The sequence below is a fragment of the Callorhinus ursinus genome, unplaced genomic scaffold, assembly GCF_003265705.2.
Source record: "Callorhinus ursinus isolate GAN/ISIS: 27379988/994484 unplaced genomic scaffold, GSC_fseal_2.0 scaffold12, whole genome shotgun sequence".
Classification (NCBI taxonomy): Eukaryota; Metazoa; Chordata; class Mammalia; order Carnivora; family Otariidae; genus Callorhinus; species Callorhinus ursinus.
The window spans coordinates 26380541-26387370 of record NW_027397074.1 but is presented as its reverse complement, the minus strand read 5'-3'; the positions used below and the strand labels follow the sequence as shown (position 1 = coordinate 26387370).

The 6830-nt window shown below is 35.8% G+C and overlaps 1 pseudogene; it reads right to left on the bottom strand.

Annotated features, from left to right (window-relative positions):
* Window positions 1-485: 485 nt before the first annotated feature.
* LOC112824938 (L-lactate dehydrogenase A chain pseudogene) lies at window positions 486-2051 on the bottom strand (annotated as a pseudogene).
* Between the last annotated feature and the right edge of the window lie 4779 nt (window positions 2052-6830).

Genomic DNA, 6830 nt, shown 5'->3' with positions numbered 1-6830 from the left:
GTATGTTAACTATATTGCAATTAAAAATTTTAAAAAGAGCAAGAGTTCTTTTTTCACACAGCTAGAAGATCAGAGACAGGTAAAATAATTCTGTTATGCCAGACCCACAATGCCAACACAAATATAGGCTCCTTAGAAAATACGACCACCCTCATTATTGCTGTCTTGTGAAGAAGGCAAAATGGTTGTTCTACCTTCATCTTTTTATCTGTGTTCAGGAAATGAAGGGGAAAGGCAGATGGTAAGTGCTAACTGAATGTGCTCCCACCTAGAAACTTCTCACATCTCATTGACCAAAATTATTTCACATATCTACCGCTTGGGATAGGGAAAGCTAGGAGGTATAAATCTGTTGAAACCCAGAACATTGCCAACATTTCCGTATCAAACAGAACAATCTGGAAGCCACATTTCATTAAATATTCTACAACATGTGCAATATGTGGATTGTATTCTATAGTATAGAAATACTATAATCTTTTTTTTTCACCATTCAAAATTTATTTGGTATTTTAGTTGGTATGACACTTAGTTGGCTGCATTGTCTTTTTACATTATATGGCCATGTACACTATATTCTGACATACATGGTATACAAAGTAAGATCCTTTAGGACAGTTATGCACAATACACGCAATATTGAATTTATACACTGGATCCCAGAACGTGACTGACTGGAAAAGATGGACTAGGCATGTTGGGTGTTGGGGGAAGGAACCCGAAGTGACAGAACACACAGTAAACACACATCTGGTGTGCAGAGCAACCGCAGCTCTGGCAGTGGAGCCTCTGAGACGGTGGGGCTAACTTACATTAACCAATTTAGGGCTACAAAGCCAGGTATCATCCAGTACCAGGATACAGCTGCAGGGTTTGGTGAACCATTCCTATTTGGAACTTTAGGAAACTGACGTTTTTTCTTAGGCCATTTTAATATTACTTGAGTAACAGATCAGATAATAAGGACAATATACACAACCTCCAACTAAAATCCTGCTATAGTCTAGACAGTGAAGTGGTACATTAGAAAACTTTTTAAAACTGCAGCTCCTTTTGGATCCCCCAAAGTGTATCTGCACTCTTCTTCAAACGGGCTTCCTCCTCAGGAGTCAGAGTCACCTTCACAACATCTGAAATTCCATTCTGTCCCAAGATGCAAGGGACACGAAGGAAGACATCATCTTTAATTCCATAGAGACCCTTAATCGTGGTGGAAATTGGATGCACCCGCCTAAGATTCTTCATTATACTTTCGGCCAGATCTGCCACAGACAGTCCAATGGCCCAGGAGGTGTAGCCTTTCAGTTTGATCACCTCATAGGCACTGTCAACCACCTGTTTGTGAACCTCTTTCCACTGTTCCTTATCTGCATCAGTGCCTAAGTCAGGGTGCAGATTCTTCAGAGAGACACCAGCAACGTTCACTCCACTCCATACAGGCACACTGGAATCTCCATGCTCCCCAAGGACCCACCCGTGACAGCTTAATCGGTGAACTCCCAGTCTTTCCCCCATTAGGTAACGGAACCGGGCTGAATCCAGATTGCAACCACTTCCAATAACACGGTTTTTGGGAAAGCCACTTATCTTCCAAGCCACATAGGTCAAGATATCCACTGGATTGGAAATGACAAGCAACTTGCAGTTTGGGCTATATTTTACAATATTAGGAATGATGAACTTAAAGATGTTCACGTTACGCTGGACCAAATTAAGACGGCTTTCTCCCTCTTGCTGACGTGTCCCAGCTGTGATAATAACCAGCTTGGAGTTTGCAGTCACATTATAATCTTTGCCAGAGACAATTTTTGGTGTTCTAAGGAAAAGGCTGCCGTGCTGGAGATCCATCATCTCTCCCTTCAGTTTGTCTTCCATGACATCAACAAGAGCAAGTTCATCTGCCAAGTCCTTCATTAAGATACTGATGGCACAAGCCATGCCAACAGCACCAACCCCAACAACTGTGATCTTATTCTGGGGGTATGTTCTTCCTTAAGAAGATTCTGAATCAGCTGATCTTTGAGAGTTGCCATTTTGGACTAAGAACCAAAAGGAATCGGGAGTGCACATCGGGCCGGCCGAAATACTATAATCTTAACTGACTCCCTATGATTCAACATTTAGATGTCACCTCAGGTCTCAAGCATTTTTTAAATTTTTTTAAAAATTTTATTCTAATTCTTTTACTTATTATTTCTTTGAGAGAGAGAGCACATGGATGCATGCGTGAGGGGGGGAGAATAGGAGGGGCTGAGGGAGAGAGAATCTTAAGCAGCTACACCCCCAGCATGGAGCCCGATGGGGCTCGATCTCATGACCCTGAGATCATGACCTGAACCAAAATCAAGAGTCAGACACCTAACTGACTGAGCTACCCAGGAACTGCCCCCCCACCCTTTTTTTAAGAGGGCAATAAGTACAGGTGGTTTATATATAAACTTATTAATTATCAGGAAATGAGAAGCCATAGTAGAAGTGAGAGAAAAGATTTTCTGGGGTTTTTCCTCACTCCTTGTCTCCTCATGTCAATGAAATAAATTATCTGCCTTTCATAATGATTTCATTTTTAAAGGAGTATGATAACCATAAGAATGAAAATTAGTCAACACACTTAATTCTAATCAGGTGGATAAAGATATAAAAAACCGTATCACTTTAAAGGTCCCAGACAATCCAAGATAGGATAAAGTATATTTTCTACATATGTGCTAAACTGCACAAATATCAATCATAGAATCAGTGAACCACTGAAGCAAGCAGTTCATATAGAAGTAGCTTATCAATGCAAGCAGTTACTATCCAAATAAATAGAGATAGCATACTCACTGGTACTTGTCGGATCTTCAAAGGTTCCATAATTTCTTTCTTGTTGACTACATTTCTTAGTATTTGTAATGAAAAATTTCAGTGGTGTACAAGTACATAAAACCCCAGAGACTATAATTCTGCAATGAGAATGAACATCTTAAAATCACAAAAAATAGAATGGGAATTAAATAATCAAGCCAATTACAAACTCAGCTTTTCTTATCTGAGGCTCAGAAATCAAAGCCAGTTTAGAGAATTTAGGTACTACTATAAATTTTTCTCTATTCTGCACAGATTTCCTATAGAAGTCTGAGAGATGAGCAAGTTGCAGCATTGCCTTATAGTGCCTGCTACATTTCCTGGCAGCTGAAATAAAATGAGTCAAATCTTGACGGAAGGACCCCGAAAAGGTTTCAGACATGCTATTTGTAATACTCATGAATGATTAAATACAAAGAGAATACACTGAATTCTACTATACTTGCTCTTGCACATTCAGACTCAGCATTAATGCTGTTGTAGGCCAAATGACATCACTTGCATATATTTTGAGGTATGCTCAGAGCCACATCATTTGGTCTGACAAAACTACTTCACTTAAAACTGCTGACCATGCATTGAGTATATTTTTTTTTGGTCTTTGACCATCCATGATGGCTTAGTTTAGCTATTATTCCTGAGTAATAGAGTCTTTTTTTTTCTTGTTTTCTTTGTATTTCCTGCCATTTTTAAAAATAGTTTCAAGGTGAAAGCATCTGTATGGCAATAGGTCGTCATCTATTACATTTGCAAAGTTATAACCTGCTGTTTTAAGAGATGTGGTGGTATTTAATGGTCTTTAGAGACTGGAGGTTAAACTTTAGTTGAGATGAAGTCAAAAACTGCCTTTTTATTCATTTACCATAAGAGGGAGATGTTCATGAATCATACTGTTTTCACTGCTCAGGTTGTGAACATATATGTTGTGCAATGACAATCTAATTTAGCATTTAAGAAGTAATTTCCATATCTAACTTATTTAATTACATAGTTAGGTATTTTCCTATTACTAAGTCAATTCCTGCTTTGTAATGCCTTTGGTAACTATCTTTAGCATGGACATTCATGCCCGCTCTGATCTGACCTGTTTCTCTCTGTAGGCTCATTTCTTAACACTTCTTCCTCCCATGAAGTTGCTGTCAGTATAATGGTTCTGACCTATGTTTGAATCTTTGATCATATTGCATCTCCTTCCTGAAATACTTACCTTATCTTGCCTGCCCAAGCCTTGTGAAGACCTACTTGTCTTTCTGTATTCTGGTGAAGTTTTACTCTTGGAATGAAGCCTTTTATGGTTAGCCTATGGCCCATCTTAATAAAATGACCATGTCCTTCCTTGTGTTTTGCTTAAAACTTAATAAATGCCTCTTGAGGGGTACCTGGCCAGCTCAGTCTATTAATTCTCCGGGTCAGGAGTTCAAGCTCCACACTGGGCATAGAGTTTACTTAAAAAATAATAGTAATAATAATAAAATAAAAAATACTTTAATATAAAAATAATAAAATACTTTAAAAAATGAATGTCCCCTGAGTAAATGAATTAATATACAAAGAAATCATATTTGGGACATAGCACTATCTTAAAATAAGTCTGTAGTTCCAACTAGATTTTTTTAATGTAAATGTCTGCTTCCAGGAAATTTTCAACAATTTTTAAAGAATTTGAGTATCTTTCATGTGACAGAATGATGATTTGCCCAGTGTAGATTCAAATTAAATATAAGACATGATGCTTATGCCTAAAAAATTAAAAATGTAATTGAGAAGACTAGCCTACAGCATGGTTATTGTTAATTGTTCCAAAATATCAACAGTATAATGGGGCTTTAAAATATCTAATCACTAACATCTGAAATAATATATTCCAAAATATTAAGGGACTTTCTGGGTCATATAATCATGGTAATTTTAGTTTTATTTTTCTCTATAATTTTCTAATTTTACAGGTTTCCTTCATTAAGGATGAATTATTTTGTAATGTTCAAAAGATAAAAATACACTTTCTGACAAAAAAATGTAAATGTTAAAAACATCACCATTTTAGTAATGCAGATTTGGAGCTGGAAAACACAAATTGATAAACAATATTTGGAAAGACAATTTGGCAATATATCAAGGCACATAAAAACTAAATCATACTATTTGACACATAGTTCCCCACAAATATACTAAAAGTTATAAAAACAGAACAATGTCCATTATAATGTCGAGTTATAATAACTTAAGAAACAGATGCAACACTAATGCTCCAAAATAAATGAATGATTTAGATTATATCATTTTGTTGAATTAATCTGCACTCATTAAAATAATAAAAACTACAGAAACACAGAAAAACATTAAACACTTAAAAACATCATAATATTTATTGTAAACTATGGCTACAATAATATAAGGTAAATGTTGGTAAAGATGAAAAATATGCAAAATAAAATATAAAGTTATAGAAGGTGCTATGTTTTTGTTCTTTTTAAAATGTTTCTCTTATGTCATGATTTTGTTGTTGTTTTATAACTTGATTACTATAACAATAACTTTAAGTAGAAAGTGAAGGGAACTATGATGCAAATAAATCATTTTCTATTTTATTTTGTATTTTCAATGTAAATTTTAAATTCCTTATATATGAGCTGTGTTCATATTTAATGCAGAAATCAATGTCACATATCCAATTTGTACTAAGTTTAATATTACCCTATATTGTAATATTGCCATGCACATGGTATTATAATATTTAGAGCACTCCATTTTATTTTATGTTTATTCTACGATCACCTATCAGACATTTCATGAGTGTATTTTGTGTAACGGACATAAATATCTTCAAATAGAACCACCAAAAATTTCACTAGGATATTTTTCATGTTCTCTCTCAAAATCTTACTACATTATCGCCTATAACTTCATCTCACTTCCTGGTTTATTGAATCTTAATCCATTATCAAATTTGGGAGAACTCCATTGTTAAAAATTCACTCATTCCTTATACTGTCTGGCCATTATTTTGGTTATCCCTTAAGAAAGTAAATTTATAGAAATAAATATTTGGCTGTTCTTGAACAAAGTGAGAAGAGTCACAGAATCACTTCTGTGAAAGCAGGAAAGCAGACAGCCCTGGAAACCTAAGAGACTGAGACTAAGAACCTGGGCCTAAGTGTCTCTTTGCAAAGTGTGTACACATCTAACACCGGACAGATAAAACTGGACAGGATGGCAGATGAAGGGAAAATTCCCCAGTGGAAGAACTGTTTCCCCACTCTTACAGAGCAGGTGTACTGAAGACAGAAGAGATCAGAACTTGTTAATAGGACAAGCCAAAAAATTCAGGAATTTGCAAATTGAACAGGTGAAAATGTAACTGGTGATAATTGAAAGCTAATTATCGTCAGCTAGCAATTGGCAACCAGGTGCTCTGAGTCACCTAAAAGGCAAAGCAGGGAGGACTGCAAAGAAATTTGCTTTTGGCTCAGATGAGATAAATGAATTTCCTGACTCAAGTTTCAGTATTGGAAAATGGTTAGTCTGTCTGTTGCTGCTATGTTTTAGCGTGCCTAGGAGCTAACCACCAAAGAGCAAGTGTTGCAAAGCTAAGTAATTATGGTTTGTGTATAAGAAGTGCCTTATATTTTTCTAAATTGCCTTTTTCCAAATAAGTAAAGGCAGAAATATAATAACCGCCAAAGCCACATCTGTTGGCTGTAGGCCATCCTGGGAGCATAGCTTTACTATTTAAGCAGTGCTAAATACAAAAAATTCTAGGAAACAAAGGCTCCAGGCCTATTGATACATTTTATATATTCCTCAGAGGCATTTTTTTTAGAAGCTGAAGATTATTAGATAAAGTTACGTATTCAAAGTCATAAAGCTAGCAAACAGTAAATTTAGAATTTGTACTCAAAAATTCCTGATTCCAAAGTCCATGTCTTTTATTATACCATCTTGCTTTTTGATGGAAAATTTCCCTTGCTTAAAGCACTAACAGG